This window comes from Phyllobates terribilis, unplaced genomic scaffold (genome assembly GCF_046119375.1).
Source record: "Phyllobates terribilis strain yellow unplaced genomic scaffold, ASM4611937v1 Scaffold_1__5_contigs__length_1240528914, whole genome shotgun sequence".
Classification (NCBI taxonomy): Eukaryota; Metazoa; Chordata; class Amphibia; order Anura; family Dendrobatidae; genus Phyllobates; species Phyllobates terribilis.
This window is the reverse complement of record NW_027362761.1, coordinates 117,108,134-117,133,179: the sequence shown is the minus strand read 5'-3', so window position 1 is coordinate 117,133,179 and position 25,046 is coordinate 117,108,134. Positions and strand designations below refer to the sequence as shown.

Sequence of the window (25,046 nt, the reverse complement as noted above, 5' to 3'; positions counted from 1 at the left end):
AGGTCACGGCAAGTGACCGGGGCAGTCTCTGGATGAACGGGCTGGAGGTCACGGCAAGTGACCGGGGCAGTCTCTGGATGAACGGGCTGGAGGTCACGGCAAGTGACCGGGGCAGTCTCTGGATGAACGGGCTGGAGGTCACGGCAAGTGACCGGGGCAGTCCCTGGGTAAAGGGTAGGTACAACCTGTGATGGCTGAACCTCCAGGTAGGCTAGCAGGCAGATGGAAGATGTGTGCTCCCAGGTGAGCAAGCGAGAGTCTCTGGATGAACGGGTGGTCACAGCATGTGACGGCGGATCCTCCAGGTAGGCAAACAGGCAGGTAGCGGAGGAGCGCTCCCAGGTGAGCGGGCAGGAGTCTCTGGAATAGCAGGTGGTCACAGCACGTGACGGCGGAGCCTCCAGGTAGGCAAGCAGGCAGGTAGCGGAGGAGCGCTCCCAGGTGAGCGGGCAAGAGTCTCTGGAATAGCAGGTGGTCACAGCACGTGACGGCGGAGCCACCAGGTAGGCTAGCAGACAGGTAGCAGATGTGCGCTCCCAGGTGAGCGGCCAAGCTGGTCCATAGACAGACTGACAGGAGTAGGAAGGCAGACCGTCGGACCTCAGGCTAGCAAGCAGGTAGCAGGAATATCAGGCAGGAAACAGACAGCAAACTGGCAAGACTCTGGCAGGAATCAGGCAGGTAACTGACAGGTAACTGGCAACGGGACCTGAGGGCTGAAGCAGAGTAGTGAACAGTGCAACAACATTGCTCGGGCACCTCCATTTTGGAGGAGGTGCCTTATATATGGTGAAGTCCTCCGGCCATTGGCCGGGGACTCCTTAGGACGGCGCGCGCGGCCCCTTTAAGAGGGAGGGAGCGCGCGCGCGCCCTAAGCACAGTGGCCGGGAAGGAGCGCGCGCTGCCAGCAGAGCGGGAGGAGGACGCCGGGCTCGGAGCAGAGAGGTGAGGGGAACAGCGTCCCTGCCTAACAGAGGGCAGGGACGCCGACGCTACAGTACCCTCCCCTTTAGGCCCCCCCTTTTTTAGGCCAGACAGAAATTTAGCAAGGATGAGAGGGGCATGGATGTTCTCCCGGGGCTCCCACGTTCTCTCTTCAGGACCAAACCCCTTCCAATCTACTAGAAAAAAGGTCTTCCCTCTTACCCTTTTGGTGGCCAGAATGTTCTCTACCTCAAATTCGTTTTCAGCGGAAACCGGAGCAGGAGGCGTGCCTGTAGACTTGGAAAAAGAGTTAAGTACCACGGGTTTGAGGAGAGATACATGGAAGGAGTTAGGGATCCGCAAGTTGGCCGGGAGTTTCAATTTATAGGCCACCGGGTTGATCTGACTGATGACCTCCAGAGGACCGATGAACCGAGGCCCTAACTTATAGGAAGGAATCTTGAGCCGGACATACTTGGACGAGAGCCAGACCTTATCCCCAGGACGAAATTGAGGAGGATCCAGACGTTTTTTGTCAGCATGTCTTTTCATACGCTCGGATGACAGAAGGAGTGCGGACCGGGTACTCTCCCATATGGAGGAAAATTTGTTAACAAGAGATTCCGCAGCCGGATTGTCCACCGAGGTGGAGACGGGAAACGGGATCCGAGGATGCTGACCGAAGACAACAAAAAACGGGGATTTGGAGGAAGATTCGCTCTCGTGATTGTTGTACGAGAATTCGGCCCATGGCAGGAGATCCACCCAGTCAGAATGGTGGGCATTAACGAAGTGCCGGAGGTAACTGGTCAGGATCTGATTGATCCGCTCCACTTGACCATTAGACTGTGGGTGGTAAGCGGAGGAGAAGTCCAGGGTGACGTCTAGCAATTTACAAGTGGCTCTCCAGAAACGAGAAGTGAACTGTACCCCACGATCCGACACGATGTGACGGGGCAGGCCATGAAGACGGAAGATGTGGCGGATAAAGTCTTTAGCCAGCTCGGGTGCAGACGGGAGGCCTGGCAGGGGAATGAAGTGAGCCATCTTGGAAAAGCGGTCAGCGACCACCCAAATGACCGTACAACCGGCAGAGACGGGAAGATCAGTTATGAAGTCCATCGCTATATGCTGCCAGGGGGCAGCAGGTACTGGCAGAGGAAGGAGGCGACAGGCTGGCAGGTGTCTCGGAACTTTGTTGCGGGCGCAGGACACACAGGCAGAAACAAAGTCTATTACATCCTTGTGCAGGCTAGGCCACCAGTAGTGCCGGGTAATAAGCTGGAGGGTCTTTTTCTGACCGGCGTGGTCAGCTAGTTTAGACGAATGACCCCAGTGTAGGATCTTCTCCCGATCAGGTACCGATACGAACGTCTTACCGGGAGGGAGACGATTTAGACTCACGGGAGCCACCTGCATTACTCTGGCGGGATCGATGATATGTTTAGGTTCTTCCTCGAGGTCAGATACCAGAAAGGATCGGGACAAGGCGTCCGCTTTGATGTTTTTGTCAGCCGGGCGAAAATGTAGAACAAAATCAAAGCGAGCAAAAAACAAGGACCACCGGGCTTGGCGCGGGTTAAGTCTCTGGGCATGCTGGAGGTAAGCCAAGTTCTTGTGGTCAGTGTAAATTATTACCGGGTGAAGAGCCCCCTCGAGCAGGTAACGCCACTCCTCCAATGCCAGCTTGATGGCCAATAACTCTCGGTCTCCTATGGAATAATTGCGCTCAGAAGAGGAGAAGAGTTTGGAGAAGAAGCCGCAAGTTACCATCCTCCCGGAAGATGATTTTTGAGTAAGTACAGCTCCGGCTCCAGAGGAGGAGGCGTCAACCTCCAGGAAGAACTGCTTGTTGCCATCCGGACGATGCAGCACCGGGGCGGAAGAGAAGGCCTGTTTTAAGGAAAGAAAGGCCTCCTCTGCTTCGGACGGCCACTCCTTGGGATTAGTACCCTTACGGGTGAGCGCGGAAATTGGGGCAGTCCGGGAAGAGAAGTGTGGTATGAAGAGGCGGTAGTAGTTGGCGAAGCCCAGGAACCGCTGAATGGCCTTCAACCCCTCCGGTCGGGGCCATTTCTCGATGGCAGACAGTTTCTCTGGATCCATTCGTAGGCCGGTCTGAGAAATAATGTAGCCAAAAAACGGAAGCGAGGTCTGCTCAAAGAGGCACTTCTCATATTTAGCGAAGAGGTGATTCTGCCTGAGCCTGAGCAGGACCTGACGAATGTCCCTCCGGTGAGTCTGGAGATCCGGAGAGAAGACCAAGATGTCGTCCAGGTACACCACAACGCAGGAGTAGAGAAGGTCCCGGAAGATGTCATTGACCAACTCTTGAAAGACGGCAGGAGCGTTACAGAGACCAAAGGGCATTACCAGATATTCATAGTGGCCGTCCCGGGTGTTGAATGCAGTCTTCCATTCATCCCCTTGACGGATACGGACCAGGTTGTACGCCCCACGGAGGTCCAGTTTGGTGAAGACTCTAGCCCCCCTCAGGCGATCAAATAATTCTGGAATGAGCGGAAGGGGGTACTTATTCTTCACCGTGATCTGGTTAAGGCCTCTATAGTCTATACAGGGACGGAGAGAGCCGTCCTTCTTTTTTACGAAGAAGAAGCCTGCTCCCGCCGGGGAGGTAGATTTCCGGATGAATCCCCTGGCCAAATTCTCCTCAATATATTCGGACATCGACCGGGTCTCTGCAGCGGACAATGGGTAAATACGCCCACGGGGAGGAGTAGTACCGGGTAACAGGTCGATAGGACAGTCGTATGGTCTATGAGGGGGTAATGTCTCTGCCTCCTTTTTATTAAAGACATCAGCAAATGACCAATAGGGAATCGGAAGTCCAGGTAGATTAGTTGGGGTAGGAGAAGGACGGACGGGATGAACGGGAACGAAACAAGTCTTATGGCAGTCCTGTCCCCAGCGAAGGACTTCTCCGGTCTGCCAGTCAAGCAAGGGTGCATGTCTCTGGAGCCAAGGTAGACCTAGTAAGAGGGCGTGAGAGAGTCCAGGCAGAACATGAAAAGAGATGCTCTCAGAATGCAGCATTCCCACCTGCAGAGTTATGGATTCGGTGATGAGTTGGATGGGACGTGGTAAGAGGCCCCCATCCACAGCAGCGACAGATAATGGTACAGCCAGAGGTTTGGTGGGAATGCGGTATTTTTCTACCAGGGACTGTGAAATAAGATTCCCGGCCGCTCCAGAGTCAAGTAGGTCTAGTTCGCAATAACGATTCTCCCCGCAGATAATAGAGACTGACAGTAGCAGAGATGGAGAGGATTTATTCTTGTCTAGGTCGACCTCTCTGAGCGAACCTAGACACAGGCGTTTCCCGACCTCTCCGGGCAGGTACGGATCCGGTGCTCCTTACTGCCACAGTAGAAGCAGCTCCCTTCGGCACGGCGTAAGTCCTGACGGGTTTTGACCATCTTGGTCTGGTCGACCTGCATAGGCTCAGGAGAGTGTACCTGGGGAGAAACGTAGGGAGTGACGGGTTTCTGAAAAGTAGGAGCTAGACGTGGAAACCTCCTCTCACGGGTGACTTCTCTGGCACGCTCCTGGAACCGTAGGTCAATCCGGGTGGCAAGAGTTATTAAGTCATCGAGAGTGGTAGGAATGTCCCGACCGGCGAGTTCATCTTTAATACGGCCGGACAGACCCTCCCAGAAGACAGATACCAGAGCGTCGTTATCCCAAGCCAGCTCCGAGGCAAGGGTACGGAACCGTATGGCATATTGGCCCACGGTGAGACTTCCCTGACGGAGGCGTAGCAGAGATGATGCGGATGAGGTCTTCCGTCCGGGTTCGTCGAAGACTTTCCGGAAAGCCGTGAGAAAGGCAGGCAAGTCGGACACCAGGGGGTCTCCTCTCTCCCATAGAGGATTTAGCCAGGCCAGGGCCTCCCCGGTGAGATGTGACATGATGAAGGCAATTTTGGCCCGGTCAGAGTTAAACTGGTGGGACAGGAGTTCAAAGTGCAGGGTGCACTGATTTATGAAGCCCCGAGCCTGAGCGGAGTCGCCTCCGAAGCGAGGAGGTGCAGAAAGCCGGGGTCCGGGGTAAGATACCATGGTATTGGTGGGCAGCGGAGCTGCCGGGTTGCGAGTCATGGCACTGGCGGTGGTTGCTGGTGGAGCAGTCATAGTGTCCAGGCGAGAATTGACATTCCGCAGGTGACCCAGGATGGACTCCTGTTGGGACCTCTGACGGGACAGTTCATGACAGAGGTCCGAGAGCGAGGGAGCTTGGGTGCCACCGGGTTCCAGGGCCCGAGCAAACTGTAATGGGTCTGGGAGGCGGAAACTCTGAGCTACTATACAAGGGGGCGGTCCTTGTAAGGGAGCGGGTGGCGACCAGGGAAGACGGGCAGGCAGTCACAGCAGGTGACCGGAACAGTCTCTGGGTGTACGGGCAGGAGGTCACGGCAAGTGACCGGGGCAGTCTCTGGATGAACGGGCTGGAGGTCACGGCAAGTGACCGGGGCAGTCTCTGGATGAACGGGCTGGAGGTCACGGCAAGTGACGGGGGCAGTCTCTGGATGAACGGGCTGGAGGTCACGGCAAGTGACCGGGGCAGTCTCTGGATGAACGGGCTGGAGGTCACGGCAAGTGACTGGGGCAGTCTCTGGATGAACGGGCTGGAGGTCACGGCAAGTGACCGGGGCAGTCTCTGGGTAAAGGGTAGGTACGACCTGTGATGGCTGAACCTCCAGGTAGGCTAGCAGGCAGATGGAAGATGTGTGCTCCCAGGTGAGCAAGCGAGAGTCTCTGGATGAACGGGTGGTCACAGCATGTGACGGCGGATCCTCCAGGTAGGCAAACAGGCAGGTAGCGGAGGAGCGCTCCCAGGTGAGCGGGCAGGAGTCTCTGGAATAGCAGGTGGTCACAGCACGTGACGGCGGAGCCTCCAGGTAGGCAAGCAGGCAGGTAGCGGAGGAGCGCTCCCAGGTGAGCGGGCAAGAGTCTCTGGAATAGCAGGTGGTCACAGCACATGACGGCGGAGCCTCCAGGTAGGCTAGCAGGCAGGTAGCAGATGTGCGCTCCCAGGTGAGCGGCCAAGCTGGTCCATAGACAGACTGACAGGAGTAGGAAGGCAGACCGTCGGACCTCAGGCTAGCAAGCAGGTAGCAGGAATATCAGGCAGGAAACAGACAGCAAACTGGCAGGACTCTGGCAGGAATCAGGCAGGTAACTGACAGGTAACTGGCAACGGGACCTGAGGGCTGAAGCAGAGTAGTGAACAGTGCAACAACATTGCTCGGGCACCTCCATTTTGGAGGAGGTGCCTTATATATGGTGAAGTCCTCCGGCCATTGGCCGGGGACTCCTTAGGATGGCGCGCGCGGCCCCTTTAAGAGTGAGGGAGCGCGCGCGCCCTAAGCACAGTGGCCGGGAAGGAGCGCGCGCTGCCAGCAGAGCGGGAGGAGGACGCCGGGCTCGGAGCAGAGAGGTGAGGGGAACAGCGTCCCTGCCTAGCAGAGGGCAGGGACACCGACGCTACATCAGGCTCCATATCTCACCATCCGCTACTGCTTCGAACGTGAGACTATCATCATTTTATAGACAATCATCTTGGCTATCGCATACATAAATTTGACTTGCAACTATTTTGCATATGATTAGTTATGCAGATTCTTGTCATGTCACTGCATTTTTACTGTTTTGCTCCTAAAAATCAAAATTTAAATTTTTAGTATTTTGTTAGTGTTTTGTAAACCCAGCTTTGGCTTTCAACGCAGCCTAAATCCTTCTGGGCATGCTCTCAATCAGATGCAAGCATGTCTCGACTGAAATATTTGATCCCAGGTCTCTTCTACACATTCCCAAAGTAGGTGCATACTGGTCGATTCACTTGGTTATGTATACAGCTTTTTCTTCAACTCTACCCACAAGCGTTCAATTGGGTTGAGTTCTGGGGACTGTGGGTGCCAAACCAGCACCTCTACTTCGTTGTCATTGAACCAATTCTTCACCAATCTCGATGTATGCTTCGGATGGTTGTCCTGCTGGAACTTTATGTTGTCCTTTTCATACCCACACTACTTGAGTGTATGAAGTAACTCGTTTTGTAGGATACTCACATATAGCTCAGCATTGAGACCACCATCGATCCTGGTCAAATATCCAACAACTTTGGCTGTGAAACAACCCCATATCATCAGGCTTCCTCCACCGAACTTGACAATTCCTTCAATTTCTTATCAACTTTAGCCCCTTTTTCCCTTGTTTCTTCCAGACCTAGTTGCATCCATCAGAGCCTAGTCTGACTTTCATCTTATCACCCCAAATCATCTGCTTCCAATCTTCTACTGTCCACTTTAAGTAGTTGTTTGCAAAGTCGAGCTGACACTTCTTATGACGATATTGAAGTCGAGGCTTCTTCACCTTTTTTCGGGCCACCATTTCAGACTTGTGTAACGTGCATTGCATGGTGTTTGATGGACGTCTGTGATCTCACTATTATGAAGCATACGAGCCACCTCCACTGCCGTGTTTGTTGCGCCAGAACTGATAGACCTTGCAATGAGTTGACTTGTTGACTCCGATATTTTGCCTGAACGTCCACCTCTTGGCTTTTGAATGGATGGACGGACTTCATATCATATTCTTCCAACTGTCATGGCACTCGCATGATGCAGTTTGGCAATTTTCTTGGCCGAGAGACCACTATAAATGAGCTGGATGATGCTGTTTCTCTTTGCTTGGGAAATCTTCTTCATGGCTGCTCATTGATTTCAACCAGTGACCTTTCACTTGAGAATCAACCTAATAACACACTGAGCTATTAGGGAATGTGAGAACAGGTTGTAATTTGTAGTATACAGGAAGAAAAAGATTTTTCCACCACCAGGAGCAAAACAGTAACAATGCAGTGACATGACAAAAATCTGCATAACTAATCATATTCTAAACAGTTGAAAGTCAAATGTATGTATGAGATAGCCAACATGATTATCTATAAAATGATGGTAGTCTCACATTAGAAGCAGTAGTGGATGGTGAGATATGGAACCTGAAAGTCAAAAGTTGAAAACATTGTTACCCTTTTGCTTGTCAGTGTAGAAATCATAACTATCGCAAAATCAAATAAATGAATCAAAATATGAGGTTATAATCTTGCACATGGAAAAAGTATAATCTCACAAATCACAAACTTTTGTAAAACTGGCATATTCCCTTATCTCTAAGTATATTCTAATGATTTAATTGACCAATAAACATGACATACTTAGGTCACCACAAGGAGCTCATAGTTGATACAAAACTTTATTATATAAAACATTTCCCAGTTATTACTGCCTAGAGAATAATGCATGCACAAAACTTTACATGAGGAAGGCTAACATAGATAATGCTAAACCAGCAGATATCTGGTGAACGGTCCTTCAAGACAGAGAACTATTTCATATAATGAACATGCATATTAAATATAATTTCATATATAGAACTTAGATATAAATAGAAATGTGAGAAACAATATTTTTGGTTGCAAATAATGGCCCATATGAACAGTTCAGTTCAAGCCATTTGTAAGTCAGGTTCACCCTTTTAATGACTGCTAAGGCAAGATAGGAAAATAGTCAAATTATTAAACTAGCCAGTAACAGAATAATAGAATGCTACATTCTCATATTACTTCATCCTGTCCTCTCTCTTAGCTCACCTCAAAGCTCTATGTCAGGATCTCTAATCTTCTCCATCTACAGTTTTGACCTGGGATTACTCAATAAGTCATGGCTTCCTGTACCACAATATGTTGATGCTCAAATCTACCAATCGGATCAAGATTTCAAGTGTCTATCAGCTATATCAAACTTCTGTAGAATGTAAGCTCGCAAGAGCAGGGTCCTCTTCCCTCTGTACCAGTCTATCATTGTTAGTTTGCTTACTGTAAGTGATATCTGTATTTTGTATGTAATCCTTTCTCATGTACAGCACCATGGAATCAATGGTGCCATATAAATAAATAATAATAACTTCTTCTCATCCCATTTTCTGAAGCTCAACATGAACAAAACAGAATGTAACATCTTTTCCTCATCGCAAACCTTTTACCAGACCTATCTATCACATTATATGACTCCACACTTTTCCCTCTTTTACTATTCTGCTGACCGAGTGTAATTTTTGACACGTCTCTCATTCATACCACATATCTAAGCCCTTACCATCTCCAACTCAAAAATATTTTCTGAATCTGCCTTTCCTCAACATCGAGTCAACAATATTAATACAAGCCCTCACAATTTCCCACCTAGAATACTGCAACATCCTCTTTTTGGGCCTTTCATCTAACACTCTTTCACCACTGCAATCTATCCTTAATTTTGCTGTCCAATCAAACCACCTCTCCTTTCACTACTACTCTGCCTCTCATCGCTGTCAATCTCTTCTAACTACATGGATACTTGCATGCAAGCCCAATCATAATCTGCCCCTCCATATACATATTTCAGCTAATCATCTGTTACCTCCCAAAACATGATCTCTGGTTTTCACTAGATCTCCTGCTTTACTCCTCCCTTGTATGTTCCTCACACAACTGTATCCAAGATTTCTCCCAAGCATCCCCAAAACTCTGGCACTCACTTCTTGAGCATATCAGATTGTCTACCCTGATTGAAGCCTTCAAATGCAATCTGAAAACCTACAACCTGAAGTAACCCTGCTGTAACCTCATTACTAACAAAGATGCTCCAATCTCTTAACCTACTGTTTCCTTCCACAATACTGTGTAGATTGAAAGTGTGTAGGGCAGGATCCACTCGCCCTCTGTACTTGTTCTGTCACTGTTAAGTTTATTTTTATTGCACTTTATTTCATATATGTATTATATGTATGTAAACCATCCTTGCACGTGCAGCACCCTAGAATTAATGGTGCTCTAATTGCCCAATTACAAGAAATTAAAAGGAGGGTTTGGTTCTTCAGTTATCTTCTCTGTTACTTCAAACTGGGAGATCCCTTGTTGCAAATCTTCAATGTTATATACTACTTTGCAAATATATTATAAGTCTCCATGTTCAGCTTTTAAGTCACAAGGTAGAAGAGATATTATAGACTGCTTGAAAAAAAAAAACAAGTCAAGGATTGATGTTTTGATGCCACCATCCTAAAGTCCACAATGCTTTCAAAAACAATAACCAGGGATTCATGTCTACCCTGAATTATAAAGAAAGGGCTCTGAAGTCTATAATTCAAGCTAGTTACAGGTGTTATGTTTAATTGCCTTTTTTACTTGTGCTAGCTTTCCCTAGGATCCCATCACCTCCTCAGCACGGCTCAAGTTAACCATATATCAGAGTTAGCTGTTGGCCGTTAATTTGTTCAGCCGACAGCTATATCTCCTGAGCTCCTAACCTCCCCATATACATGAATATTTGGCTCCCTGGTGTGTTCATCTGTTTTTAATGGGGGAAGGGGAATAAACTGGTTATATCCGGGGTTTTGAATACAATTCTTATCTCCTCCAATAATCTCTGTTAGAGAGGAGGTAGGAGGCCTCCAAACACACTGGATGGTTGGAAAGTACGGCCAAAATTGGCAGGTTGGTGGCTTTGGGTAGACTGACAATGAAGAGTAATATAAGTAAGCAGCAATCATAATTTTTCTTCCCACCAACACTGGATTACTTGCACACAAAACTTAAAATTACTAAATTTGAGCCTCCTGGGAAAAACATTAGTATAATCTCTAGCATATATTATAGATTAATTTCTGTATTATAGGTCACTGGCAACAGTGTTGAATGTTTAAGCATAAAAATAATAGTAGAGCAGATATACCCCCATCACAACTGAAACTGGCAAGTTTGTACATCTCTCCACGTTTTACCTATTTTGTAGGGTAAGATAAAAATTGCATGCAACATAGTTTGAGCAACTGTGCTGTAATCCTATCGTGGTGCGGTATGAGCTCATGAAATCATTAAACCACCTACAGAACAGAAGAAGCAAAGTTTTCCAGCAAGGTTACATGCACAAGGTCATCTGTTTTAATCTCTTTTGCTTCTTGCCAAGTCAATAAAGGAAAACATATACCAAAATACTCAATTTCTATGTAAATGCACTGTTACAGTACCCGCACAAGCTTTATGACTGAACAAGACAGATCATCTTTTATTTCCTCCTGGTCTCTTAATAGCAAAAAGTGCATTACACCTGCCATTCTTCTAAGAGGGAATTAAACAGAAAGGAAGACAGATAAAACGCATCCAGAATAAACCTGAAGGCAAACTATTCTGATAATGTAAGAAGATCAAAAATAACATAGACGTGGGTTCATTTCAATGGAAAATAGCAACATTTTACGATTCCTGGATAATCACCATCCTCCATTTTAGTTTACCTATAAATCAAGCCACCTTAAAATCAGATCAGACAAGTCTAAGATCACCTCTCAGAGCATTTGTCTACACAACCATACCATCTAGTTTCTTTTTGGATCTCCGCTCTAGGGCCTAAAGTGTTTTCCACCAAAATAAAAAAGCTTTATTGTTCCATCACTCCCCCTACATTACCATGAAGACTGCAATACTCATCAACCAATTTTGCTGCTTAACACCCTACTTTTGCTAGGCTTTAGGGTAGCAAAATGGAGTCCACGATTTTGATTAGTATTTGAAATATGCCAGCCCCTACAATCCAGATATTATGGTATATGCTATAATTATACCATAAATATTTGTCACTCGAACATCCTTTTTGATAACATTGTACATTAGTTATAGATCCAAGTAAGACTCCTTACTAAGATAGTGATTTATCCACAATGTAATAACAGAACTTTTCAACAATGTACCAACAAAGTTAGTAATTTTAAATGTCCACTCACTTAATCTCTACTCAGAAACATGATATAAAAAACAACAAAATTGTTAAAAAAAAACAAAAAAACACATACATATACAGTGGGGAAAATAAGTATTTGATACACGGCCGATTTTTTAAGTTTTCCCACCTACAAAGAATGGGGTTTGTAATTTTTATCGTAGGTACACATCAACTCTGAGAAACAAAATCTAAAAAGAAAAAACAGAAAATCACATTGTATGATTTTTAAATAACAGGTCTGAGACTAAAAAGCAGTTATTTTCATATAATTTCCACGTATTTTGGTGTTTTAATGACGAAACAAATATTGAAAAAAATCCTAAAGGTCAGGACTTGCCACAAACCTATAGGTTCTTCTGCAAACTCTGGTGTGAATCATCGGAAGGCACCATATTTTTTTCCCCATTAACATCAATAGGAACTGCGTGATTGGCTGGTGGTAGTCAGGTGGTTAGTGACATAATGAAAGGTCCTATACTTTCAAGAAACTTACATGGGAATTTCATTCATCAACCGTGTTTTCCCATATTAGCGTTATGGCTTTGTGGAAAGCCACATGGAACAAACGGTGGATATCAGTGTTCTCACTTTCAGGACTTCCTCTCTTTACTCTACTTGCACCAGAGCTACCGCACCTTTTTGGACATCTGTCCACCACAAGCTTACTGGCTACGCATTACTGTACACTGATGAAGGTCAATTGTTTTCTGTACTGCACTTTCCCTTATTAAAATTTACAAAAAATAATCATTCAGTCATACGAGTGCCAAGTTTATACTATACAAAATGGCTTTGTGGAACTGTATTAATTCGCCTGACCGTTTCTGTTTCATTTGTGGTGAATATACAGTGTTGAATCAACAGCTAAATATTACAGACTTTGTGAAAAAAGTATACTTCGGACTAAAACTTGGAGATCAAGATAAAGTTTAGGCGCCTCATAAAGTGTGCAAACGGTGTGTTGAGGACCTTCAAAATTGGTTCAAGGGTAAGAAAAAAGCTTTCAGTTATGGGATTCCTATGGTATGGCGAGAGCAAAAGAACCATGGTGACGACTGTTACTTTTGTTCATGCAATGTGAAAGGGTATAATTCCAAATGGAAGCATTCCATTTCATACCCCAATCTTCACTCAGCAATTCGTCCCATTCCCCATGGCAAAGATATACCAGTAGCCAAGGCCCCTGCTACCTTGGAAGAGATATCTAGCTCCAATGAAGGTGGAATCATAGCTGAACCAGATGACGAATCAAGTTCTGACTTTGAAGATGATACAAGACCAAATTTTTTTTCCCAGGAGATGAAGGATTTAGTAAGACTTGAATCTTCCCAAAGATGCCGCTGAGTTACTCAGATCAAGGCTCAAAAGCAGGAATTTATTGTTACCAGGAGTGTCTTTTTCATGGTTCAGACATCGTGAAAAGGAGTTTGTTCCTTACTTTGCCCAGGAAGACAACTTGGTTTATTGCATCGATGTCGAAGGTTTGATGGGTCAATTCAAAATCCAATATGATTCAGCGCAATGGCGTCATTTAATAAATTCTTCAAAAAGAAGTCTCAAAGCAGTTTTACTCAGGGCTGTGGAGTCGGTAAGCCAAACCTCCGACTCGACTCCTCAATTTCCATGACACCGACTCCTACTCCAAGACTCCCTCGTACATGGCTCATATTTAAGTGATAAATTTACTATAGCACAGATTCAGCTCAGCTAAAAGTCTAGACCCTTAGATCAGGAATAGAACAGACATTTATAGGACATTTCATAACTTTCCAAAATTCTTATGAAAAAATATTCCCCACAAACTGCATTGATTTACTGTGCACAATTTATTATATATTTTACGAGTCGGATTCGGTCCATTTTATACCAACTCCGACTCCACCAAAATGGGCTCTGACTCCGACTCCACAGCCCTGGCTTTACACCACAACAGCGGTTTTTATGCTTCCATCCCTGTAGGTCATTCTGTACACTTCAAGGAAACTTATGAGAACTTGGAATAGGTTCTTCGTAAATTTAAATATGAAGACCACGGTTGGCAAGTGTGTGGGGATTTGAAGGTCTTGTGCATGCTGCTCGGGCAACAAGCTGCGTATACCAAATACCCTTATTTTCTGTGTCTTTGGGACAGTTGAGACCGACAAAATTACTGGACCAAGAAGAGTTGGCAGCCAAGGGTGCTCACAGTCAGTGAAAAAAATGTCCTCCGGGAAACTTTGGTACCTCCCTATAAAGTTATTCTACCACCTCTCCACATAAAATTGGGCATGATGAAGCAATTCGTAAAATCACTTCCAAGAGATGGGGAATGCTTCAAATACTTGGTCACCAAGTTTCCAAGCCTCTCGGAGGCAAAATTGAAGGAAGGTGTGTTAGTCGGACCAGACATTAGAAGGCTTATAGCTGATAAAGAGTTTGTCAATACCATGACGGATCCTCAAAAAGAAGGGTGGATTGCATTTAAAGAGGTTGTAGAGAAATTTTTAGGCAATAAAATGTTTGAAAGTACATTTCCTCCATTCCCACATTGACTACTTTCCTGAAAATTTGGGAGCTGTAAGTGAAGAGCAAGGTGAACGATTCCACCAGGACATTAAATAGATGGAAAGAAGATACCAGGGAAAATGAAGCATTACAATGATGGCAGACTATTGTTGGATGTTTCAGAGAGACATTCCAGATGCTACTCACAAGCGTAAATGTACCAAGAGGAGCCTCACAGGGAAAAATAATCGATTTTAGTGAGTGTTAGTGAGCTCATTTCAGTTCAAAAATGATTTTCATGAAAAATTTGTAATAAAAATAATTATTTTCATTTATTTTGTGGTATTGCCTTATTTAACATAGTTACCTAAATTGTCAGGAAACATGATGTCCTATGACAAAACGGAGGTCATTTTCGGATTCAGCGCACCAAAAAACAGATTACGTGAAATAACCAAAACAGCTCTTGAAATTTTATTTTTTGCAGGCTTGCGTAATTAAATTTCATTTTATTGCATCAAATAAGTATTTGATCACCTACCGACCAGCAAGAATTCTGGCTCTCACAGACCTGTTAGTTTTTCTGTAACAAGCCCTCCTACTCTGCACTCATTACCTGTATTAATTGCACCTGTTTGAGCTCATTACTTGTATAAAAGAAACCTGTCCACACACTTAATCAATCACACTCCAACCTCTCCACCATGGCCAAGACAAAAGAGCTGTGTAAGGACACCAGGGACAAAATTGTAGACCTGCACAAGGCTGAGATGGGATACAGGACAATAGGCAAGCAGCTTGGTGAGTGAGAAGGCAACAATTGTTGGCACAATTATTAGAAAATAGAAGAAACACAAGATGACTATCAATTTTCCTCGGTCTGGGGCTTCATGCAGGATCTCACCTTGTAGGTTAAGGATAATTCTGAGAAAGGTCAGGAATCAGCCCAGAACTACATGGGAGGACCTGGTCAATGACCTGAAGAGAGCTGGGACCACAGTCTCAAACATTACTGTTAGTAACACACTACGCCGTTGTGGATTAAAATCCTGCAGGGCACGCAAGATCCCCCTGCTCACACAAGCACATATCCAGGCCCGTTTGAAGATCGCCAATGACCATTTGGATGATCCAGGGGAGGCATGGGAGACGGTCACATAGTCAGATTAGACCAAAATAGAACTTGTTTGGTATCAACTACACTTGCCGTGTTTGGAGAAAGAAGGGTGAGCACAACCCCAATAACATGGTCTCAACCGTAAAGCATGGTGGGGGAAACTTCATACTTTGGGGGTGCTTTTCTGAAAAGGGAACAGGACTACTGCACCATATTGAAGGGAGGATGGATGAGGTCATGCAACGTGAGATGATTTTGGCCAACAACTTCCTTCACTCAGTAAGGACATTGAAGATGAGTTGTGGCTGGGTCTTCCAGCATGACAATGACCCGAAACACACAGCCAGGGCAACTAAGGAGTGGCTCTGTGCAAAGCATTTCAAGGTCCTTGAGTGGCCTAGCCAATCTTTGGAGGCAGCTGAAACTCAATGTTGCCCAGTGACAACCATGAAACCTGAAAGATCTGGAGAAGATCGGTATGAAGGAGTGGGCCAAAATCCCTGTTGCAGTGTGTGCAAACTTAGTCAAGAACTACAGGAAACATCTGAATTCTGTAATTGCAAACAAAGGTTTCTGTACCAAGTATTAAGTTGCGTTTTTCTATTGTATCAAATACTTGTTTCATGCAATAAAATGCAAATTAATTATGTAAAAATCATACAATGTGCTTTTCTGGATTTTTTTTAAGATTTTGTCTCTCAGTTGAAGTGCACCTACGATAAAAATTACAGACCTCTCCATTCTTTGTAGGTGGGAAAACTTGCAAAATCGGCAGTGTATCAAATACGTATTCTCCCCACTGTATATATACAGTACAGACCAAAAGTTTGGACACACCTTTTCATTTAAAGATTTTTCTGTATTTTCATGACTTTGAAAATTGTACATTCACACTGAAGGCATCAAAACTATGAATTAACACATGTGGAATTACATACTTAACAAAAAAGTGTGAAACAACTGAAAATATGTCTTATATTCTAGGTTCTTCAAAGTAGCCACCTTTTGCTTTGATGACTGCTTTGCACACTATATTCCCCAAAAAAACAGATTCTCCCAAGTTTCTTCCCATAAATCAAAGGCATGCTCCACAATATGTGTGTACTCATTCAAGATACATAAATAAGACTAGGAGCCTTCTAGGGATCCAGATCCAGATCCATAAGAGTGCATCCAAAACCCAGCAGATGTGCAAATCTTTCACTTAGTTTTTCTCTAAGTATGCTAACTTATTGGTACAAAATGCTGATCAAAAGATAGCCAAAGAAAAGTATCGTATCTTATGACTGTGATCATTTAAAAGCGCAATATTTCACTAAGTAAAAAACAAATCCAGATTACAATAAATTTTAAGTAAATCAATAAATAATAAAATAAAATATAATTTTACAATTTACAAAAATCTAAACTCCAACAACCTGAAGTGAATAAGGCAATACAGTAATAATGTAAACCCAATGGTCATCAAATAAACATTAATAGGTCTCTCTCACAAAGAAAAAAAACATGAGAAAACACCAGAGGCAATATGTGGATGGATTTCAAAACACACTTATCCCTCTTAGAAGTCAGGGTATAAAATCTGTCCAAGAGCTGCAAGGAAGCGAATGGAATTTTCCACTCTTGAACCTGATCTGCTGCTTCAAACCATATCTGCTACAGAGTTGGCTCCTAACTATAGAAGTATCAGTGACAGAACTAGTCTCACAAAAGTGAAAAAGAAATCCAGTTTTTGCTTCTAAGATTTCCCCAGTATTTCTGGTAAGGACCATTTTTAAGAATAATAAGTTGCATAACTTCCCTGCTAAAAAAAATCACTGTACCCTTTACTTGTTAATCAGTGTTTCGTAATAATTAAAGACAGGGATGATGTTCCTATAGTAAAACAGTAAAATGCCCTGAAGAATAATGCTACTTGTTAAAATCGCTAAAGGGAATGTGTCGTCAGAAAATTACCTACTCTTTAAATCAGATAGTTATGGCAGAATGGTGGCTCAGTGGTTAGCATTGTACGGTGGCTCAGTGGTTAGCATTGTAGCCTTACAGCGCTGAGGTCCTGGGTCCAATTCCCACCAAGGACAACATCTGCAAGGAGTTTGTATGTTCTCCCCGTGTTTACCTGGGTTTCCTCCCACACTCCAAAGACATACTGATAGGGAACTTAGATTGTGAGCCCCAATGGGGACAGTGATGATGATGTCTGTGAAGCGCTGTGGAATTAATGGCACTATATAAGTGAGTAAAATAAATAAATGTATTTAAAAAAAATTGCAATTTTTTCATATCACATCATTATTAAAAATACAAATTAGAAATCTTTCAAATCTCACGCGGGCCACTGGGGCTTATTTAACTCTAATTTCCTATTTCAGAAAACAACACATGTTAACAGCCACAATGAATAGACTCAGAGCCTCTCTTTTGTATTGAAGCATCTATTGAGCATGTGCAAAGGTTATTGTGAAGGGAGGAGCCGCAGGATCCGATGTAACATAGCTTATTATGATTGGTGGATCCTGTGTTATTAGCATCCTATAGAGGTGTCATCAGTCATTGTTAACCTGCCTCTGATGATAAGGAAACTGCAGTAAACTCTTCCTGAAAGGACAGGAAGTCTCGCAAAGCCTCATTGGCCAGTGTTAAAACCGTAAGATTTTTAATTAGGTTTCTTAAAATGACATGAACATCATGTAACAACATGATACAACATAATATGAGATAAAAGACATTGCAAACCTTTAAAAAATACATGTAACACCAAAAATCTGAACATATTCTGACATCAGATTTTCTTTAAAGATACATCTGCTTGTAATCTGGTGTCTCAAACAAGACTCCAACAGCCCTTAGATGGTACTGATATTGTAGATACTGAAGTATCATTTACACTGATCAGAGATTTACAACATATTGAACATACCCTATATACTGTAGAATGATGAGTGATTCTGTCTGTCAAAATCTATCATTGCTGCCCTGACCACCATCAGAGCCTGAATAATGGGCCAAATGTAGTCAGATTTATCATAAAATTGATTCTAACATCTGACAGCTGGCATCCCCAATTCCACCATTAATATGCACTTCTGGCCGGTCTGGTGTTATTTCCATCGGTCTGGACAGGTAAACATCTAACTTGTTTGCTCCTGTTTTCTCCATAAAGAAGTCTTTGATGGACTTTATGGATCACAGACATTAGGTCTGTGATCTGCCAACAACAGCTTTCTTCCAAATATCCCATACAATATAATGGACATACTAGCTGTCATCAACTCAGGATGGACATTCTTAAAAAGCAAACGCTATTAAAGTGGTAAAGCATAGTACAGGACATAACGTGTTAAGTGGCATATGTACATTGCAATCACTAATACAGAAATAGAATAGAAGACAATATATTTATATGTATCATAGAACACGACAGTCACTTGATTAATGGGTTTTTTTTGCAAAGTAATAAAGGCTTCAGCATTTCCCTTTTCCTCCGTGTGTCTAACATTTAACAATGTCTCTTAGTGGAAGTTTAGAAAGACATGTGCCAGATCTCTAAATATATCTAATATAAAATGCACTTTGTAAAACTTTATTACATGGGTACCCCACTTTTAACTTCTATATAGTTGCTCTGCATTGATAAAATGTGAATACAGGCCAAGGAGCATTAGAGAAAGCAACATGTAGCGATACATTTATTTTTGTACTTTTGTATTTGTAATTTACCCTTTAACAAGAAAGTTATCAAAATGCAAGTTGTTACAAACTAGAGATCAATTTCGCAAGAGAACATTTCTAGCAATGACACATGTAAGTTCTTATCAGTGGACAACAAATTGGAATAAAAATGTACATAATTCATGAACTTGCAGGACCCCCTTAACTTAAAAGAAAAGAGGACTATACCAAGGTTAATTTATTTAAAAGCCTCAAAATTATATGTACACAAAATGACGTAGAATTAACACTATTCGGCATATTACAGATCCATAATAACCAATAAATATAATTTAATGTATTTTAAAGAGTAACTTTGAAAATCAGTATATTAGGAGATTTGTCTTCATTACTGTAAAAAAAACAAATTGCATATAAGTGGCTTCCAAACCTCTGCTTTTGCCCAGTCTTTCTGATGTGCCTTCAGATGCACTGACCTCAGAATAAACTCATTTGGAGTACAGATAATGGCAATTATAGGGTCGGCTCAGCACCCTAAACTCCCACTAACTCTGGAGGATTGTCCTGTTAAACACAACATTTAGAGGAGGACACAGGTGATTGCCTTTTCACTGCTAACATCTGTACTCCAAATGAGTATGTTCTGTTATTAATGTAGATAGAGGCAGGTAAATAGACTGGGAAAAAGCAGGGAGACGGAAGCCACATAAGTGAATTTTTTTTTTTTTACAAAATGCAGACGAATCCATTACTAAAAGTGATTTGCAAAGATTCATAACTTTCTATACTGGACTACATTGTTAAAAGAAAACTGAAAGTTTAGTTATTCTTTAATAACTTTTTATTTTTATATCTAGTATAGGCTTTTTGTAATCAAATTTTTACTACTGAAATGTGTTGCTGGATGGCTTAAGTACACCACACGAATAATGCAATATTTTTTCGGCATAAAATTTCATCAATGAAGTGCAAATAGGTTGCTATAGATGTCCATTGACAATAACAGGTTTAGTTCTTTTTCATTTATTTCCAGTGTGAATTTTCTGCACTGTCATCACTACAGGCATATATATACGGCTGGAAAATAACTAATCTCATTCAATATTAATGAGGTTTCACATGTTTACTATGAAATATGTTAAAAATCAAAAATTGTTAACCTCCCTCATACATTTTTGATAGCTGTCGACCAATCTATCGACCAGTAGCTATCTCACCCTATTTACCCATGTACAGTAGGAAGGCTCACTGCCCAACGCCTGTATGTTATTCTTTTTTGTTGTACTTTTCACACTTTTGGCATATGGCACTTAAAGATTATCCACTTACATTTTTTTTTCATGCTTTTCTGTTATTCTAGGTAGAGTAAAGTTCATTTTATGGGAAATTCTAGAATAATGTAGAAGTCAGGAGAAGGAAAATATGCCAACCCAAGTACCTCCTACTCAGATTATTACACCAAAATACTCCCAAGGCTATAACTGTGTTTTTGCTGCACCACTAAAACGTGAGGAGAGAACTCTGTCTCCACAGCATAAAACCTAGGCTTTTTACCAGAAAAATGAGAACCTACAATTTGGGTATAATCAGAGATTAAGTAGATGTCAGTCAAGAAAAACTAAAACAACCAACATAACCCAAAACAATGTAATAGAGTTCTTAATGGGAACCTGTTATCTTGTGATATAAACTGTTTCCACCCTTTCGTTAACCTTCTAAATACTTTTTCTAAAGGTGCCCCATTACACAACTGCAATCCAAATTTGACTTCATACACTTCCTCTACCTCTGTAAATCATAACTGATCAGTCCATTGGGCTGATAGAGACTGTCTTCAGTACCTTTGATAATCCAGCCCCTTTGCCTGTAACGTTGTTGGCGTGCCTTACACGATTCACATTGAGCTGTAGACCTTGCACTATCGTTTTTCATCTAGAGCAGGGTTCCCCAACACAAGTCCTCAAGACCCACCAACAGGTCATGTTTTCAGGATTTCCTTACTATTACACAGGTGATGGAATTATTGCCTGTGGAGGTGATGTAATTACCAACTGTGCAATAGTAAGGAAATCCTGAAAACATGGCCTGTTGGTGGGTCTTGAGGACTGGACTTGGGGAACCCTGATCTAGTGGACGAAGTGTGCTCATAGTTCAGCCAGTTTTACTGAAACATGAATGCACCGGACTTTTGGTGAACAAATTTTCGGTTATGGGCCTATCAGCTAAGACGGACCCTTATTTTAAGTATACAGTGTGTGGGAATTTGGGAGACTGCTCTACATGTGCTGGTCTATGTTCCCTAGAGCATTTATTAGATATGATGTGATAAAAAACTGCCTATCATGCTGACAGATTCTCTTTCCAATAACTTCTTAAACCAGATCTGGGAAATGTTTCTAAAACTCCTAGGTTAAATCATGTTTATATTATATTTCTATCTGTCAAATTTGTTTTGGAAAATGTACCAGATAAATTGTGATGCATAGGACACTGAAACCATAAGGTCATACCTAAAAAAAAACCATAGTTCTTTATTGTGATATCTACATTGGATTCCTAAAAATCCCATTCACTTTGAAATGCCGCAGCCAAATATGCACTAAAAACATCACACGACCTGAATACATTAAATAGATTCCTCAGACCTGAAGAAGCTGGTATACTTGCTTTGGAAATGAGTTTCAGAATGATTCTTTTCTGCTTTCAGCATTTTGTAAGTTTAGCTAGAGCTTATAAGTACACCGACCTCATCAGATTGAAGACATCTGTTTAATAATGAATGAAACTAATATGACGAAATCCGGTGACAAATCCTCCTTAGTTAATAATCTAAAAGGGAATCTGTCACTGAGTTACACTTACCTCATAGATAAGGGATGCATTTCATATTTTCAGTTATTTCACCACCACCAGTCTTTTTTTCCTAAGCACAGGAGTTTCCACATAACAGAAATCCCTTGTAAGTACAACATTATATTCCCTTGTTAAATATAGCATAGACATACCAATAAAATGGAATACTGTATATAATGGATCAAAATTTTCTTTGGTGTGTTCTGGTTTACCACCTTTCCTTTGTGTCTACATATCAAATAATAGAGCCCATAATTCAATGACAAACCCTAGTTCACTGATTTTATCACAGGAAGAAAGGAAGAAGGAAGTTAGAACATGTGCAACACTATTATAAAATCTCTATGTACCAAGCCGAGATCTAGCTCCACCCTTAATTAATGCACAATACTCTAAAAAAAAAGTTGCACAAAGCCTGTTAAGAGCTTTCCACTGGTCTTGTCCCTATATAGAAGAAAATAAAAAAGTCACACTGCCAAATAAATAGACACTATACACTACAGTGCTGGTGGGTTTGTTAGAAGTCTATTTGGGCTGTAGGCTGTTTATGAAATCAGGCTTTGCTCCTAGTTCTTTGTTGGCCCACATGGTGACATCCATCCATGTTTTTAGCAACAATTAGGTACCATGGGCCGGGAAAGTTGAATAAGACCTAACACTGGAGCAAGTCTACATTTTAGAAATGTTCCTTCTTTAAAGCTTTCTGGTTTCCATTTTCTGGTGAAGATAGACTTATATGACTCAGCTAGAGCACACTGCAGCTAGTAGTGTAGCCACTTCCTCTAAAATATAATTAAACTGCACTAAAAGCCACTGTAATCTTTAATCTTTAATGTTCCTCTCAAAGCAGATCATTCATCTGATTTTATAATGCTAAATATAGGTTACAAAACTGCGTAAACAGTTTTTACGTTGACTTCCAGAAGATTAAAGAATCTGGTAAAAAAAAGTATGGTGTTATAAAGGCACCAACATGAAAACAAATGTAACTAAAAGTCAAAGGCTGAAAGACAAATCAATGCACTAGAACATTATTGTAAATATTCAAAGGTAACCCAAGTCTCAAGCCTTTCTTCTTAAATTCAGTTTTTTTCAGAAACCATGGTAGAGTTGACAGGTTATCTAAAATTCATCTTATTGACCATACAAGTGTACAGACAGAAAAGACATTTTTTGTGTATGAGACTCTCAGTTACAGTTTTGCAAAATCTGATGTATGTCTAAATTATCTGGAGTTTATTTGCTGCTATCTAAACTTTTGGACATTTATTGTCTATGACCATACCATGCCACATAAAGAGTTAACAAGGCTTCAAGAGTTGTCCCACTGGCTTATATGTAATAAAGGATTGTATGTTTCCATTCTTGGATTGGTAGAATGCATTGATAGGACGTAAAAGTTAACTATGTGATTAATGTTTGTTTTTTTGTTTTCCCATCCTGGAAATCCTAGTATTAAATGTTCACCCATTGCAGATCAAAATCTGCAAGATCTTGAAAGTAAAGATGTCATGTCCAAGCTTTATTTGGTCTGATAAGTGTTAAATCTAATCCAGCCTGCATGCAGTTTAAGACAATCTTTCAACTGATTCTACAGCCAAGTTTAGCATGAAGATGTCTGGTTGGAAACAAATGGGATTCTCTGTGACACATCCAGTAAGCTAAAATGATACTTTGCCTTCCAATGTGTTTGAGCTTTTTCAAAAAGCCCCAACCATGATATAACAATCCTGTGTAACAGAGAGCAGGTCTGCGTTTGGTGGAATAGGTTTCTACCTGTTGTAGATCAGATTACACTTGCAAATTAATAGCAACCCCATTTCTCCTCAGCACAATCCACAGCTCATTTTTATTTTCCAAGGAGCAGATGATTCCTGCTTTGTAAGCACTTCACAGGAAAGCAGATCATCCAGTTATTTTCCCCTCTACCCATCCCCCAAGGTTAGACCTTTCTTCTCAGCTAAAGGATGCACTGCTCTGCTGAATATTCCTGGCACATGTTCCAGAGAAAGGAGACTCTGCTTCACAGAAGCTATACTCACAGCTTCAGAAACAGCCATTTTCATGTAATGCTTGCAGACACAAAAGGCTTATAGTCTGAGCACAACATGGCTTCAGACCATTCCAGTCTCATCTGGACCCAACACCATACTCATACACAACCTTCCTTCACATCTGAAATCTATTTTGTAAGATATTATGCATTTGTGAAGCGCGTAGAAATTGTGAAAACAGACAAAGGCAAGACAAAATAAAAACACTGGTCGAGTTTGTGAAAAAAATAGGTCACAATCTCTCACCTTAGATGGGGGTTATCCTGTTGTGCTGAGAGAGGACATCATCTGTTTGCAGGAGTCTAAATGACCTTTGTTAACCATCAGCCAGTCTGTCTGCAACTGCAAACCTTGCCAACAGGCACACCCTTCACAGAAAGGCTTCAATGAAAAGGTTCTCTGAAAGCTTCATTGTCCAGGAGAACAAAATGTCTTCAGCCAACCAGCATTTCAGACACCACCACGTATAACAATTAGGTAAAATTCAATGCAAGTTATGGAAACCCGAGCTACAGCATTGAACATTGGCTTGTTTTGCAGCACAAGTACAACCCAACCATTGCTAGCAGTTTCCTACATTTTCATAGGTATGACCATATAATATAGCATCTTCAAAAACGACTTAAAAAGAACTTGACTCCATTGTAAGGAAGAGTACATTTCATTAAGCATTATCTATGCTGGTTACATGTACTGTAGTCCATAGCTACATGTATGACGGTAAATTGCCATGTGACAGCCAGTGAATGGTTCTATTTCCAAATATGGGTTTACTACAACCTACTTGTCTTTACTAAAAGAATGAATCAAAAATTTGATGAACATAGACTACATTCAGAAGATTTTTAGCCCATCATAATTAATCCAAATACCAGAAAAAAGGCAAAAAATCCTCAATTCTTTCTTCCTAAAGGATTATCTACTTCCTGTAATGTGTTCCCAAGCGAACAGGAGCCTAATTCTGCCACAAATATTGAGCTACTACTATATGGGTCTACTGTATGTTCTAGACCATTTCCAGCTGTTTTGTTCCGGAATTAACAACAGCCAGCTGAATGTTCTTTATATGCATTGCTCATCTACTATTTTACAACTGTAAATA

The 25,046-nt window shown here is 42.4% G+C and overlaps 1 protein-coding gene across 5 annotated transcripts in view; it reads right to left on the bottom strand.

Annotated features, from left to right (window-relative positions):
- Nucleotides 1–25,046, bottom strand: part of ZNF462 (zinc finger protein 462) — a 181,276-nt gene that overhangs the window by 136,139 nt on the left and 20,091 nt on the right. Inside the window, exon 1 of one of the 5 annotated variants that reach the window (XM_073666814.1) lies at nt 24,191–24,320. The exons of the other annotated variants lie outside the window; for them this stretch is intronic. The gene's annotated coding sequence lies outside the window, so the exon portion shown is untranslated. Of the gene's footprint in view, nt 1–24,190; nt 24,321–25,046 lie in introns of those variants that run through there. 5 annotated transcript variants of the gene reach the window in all.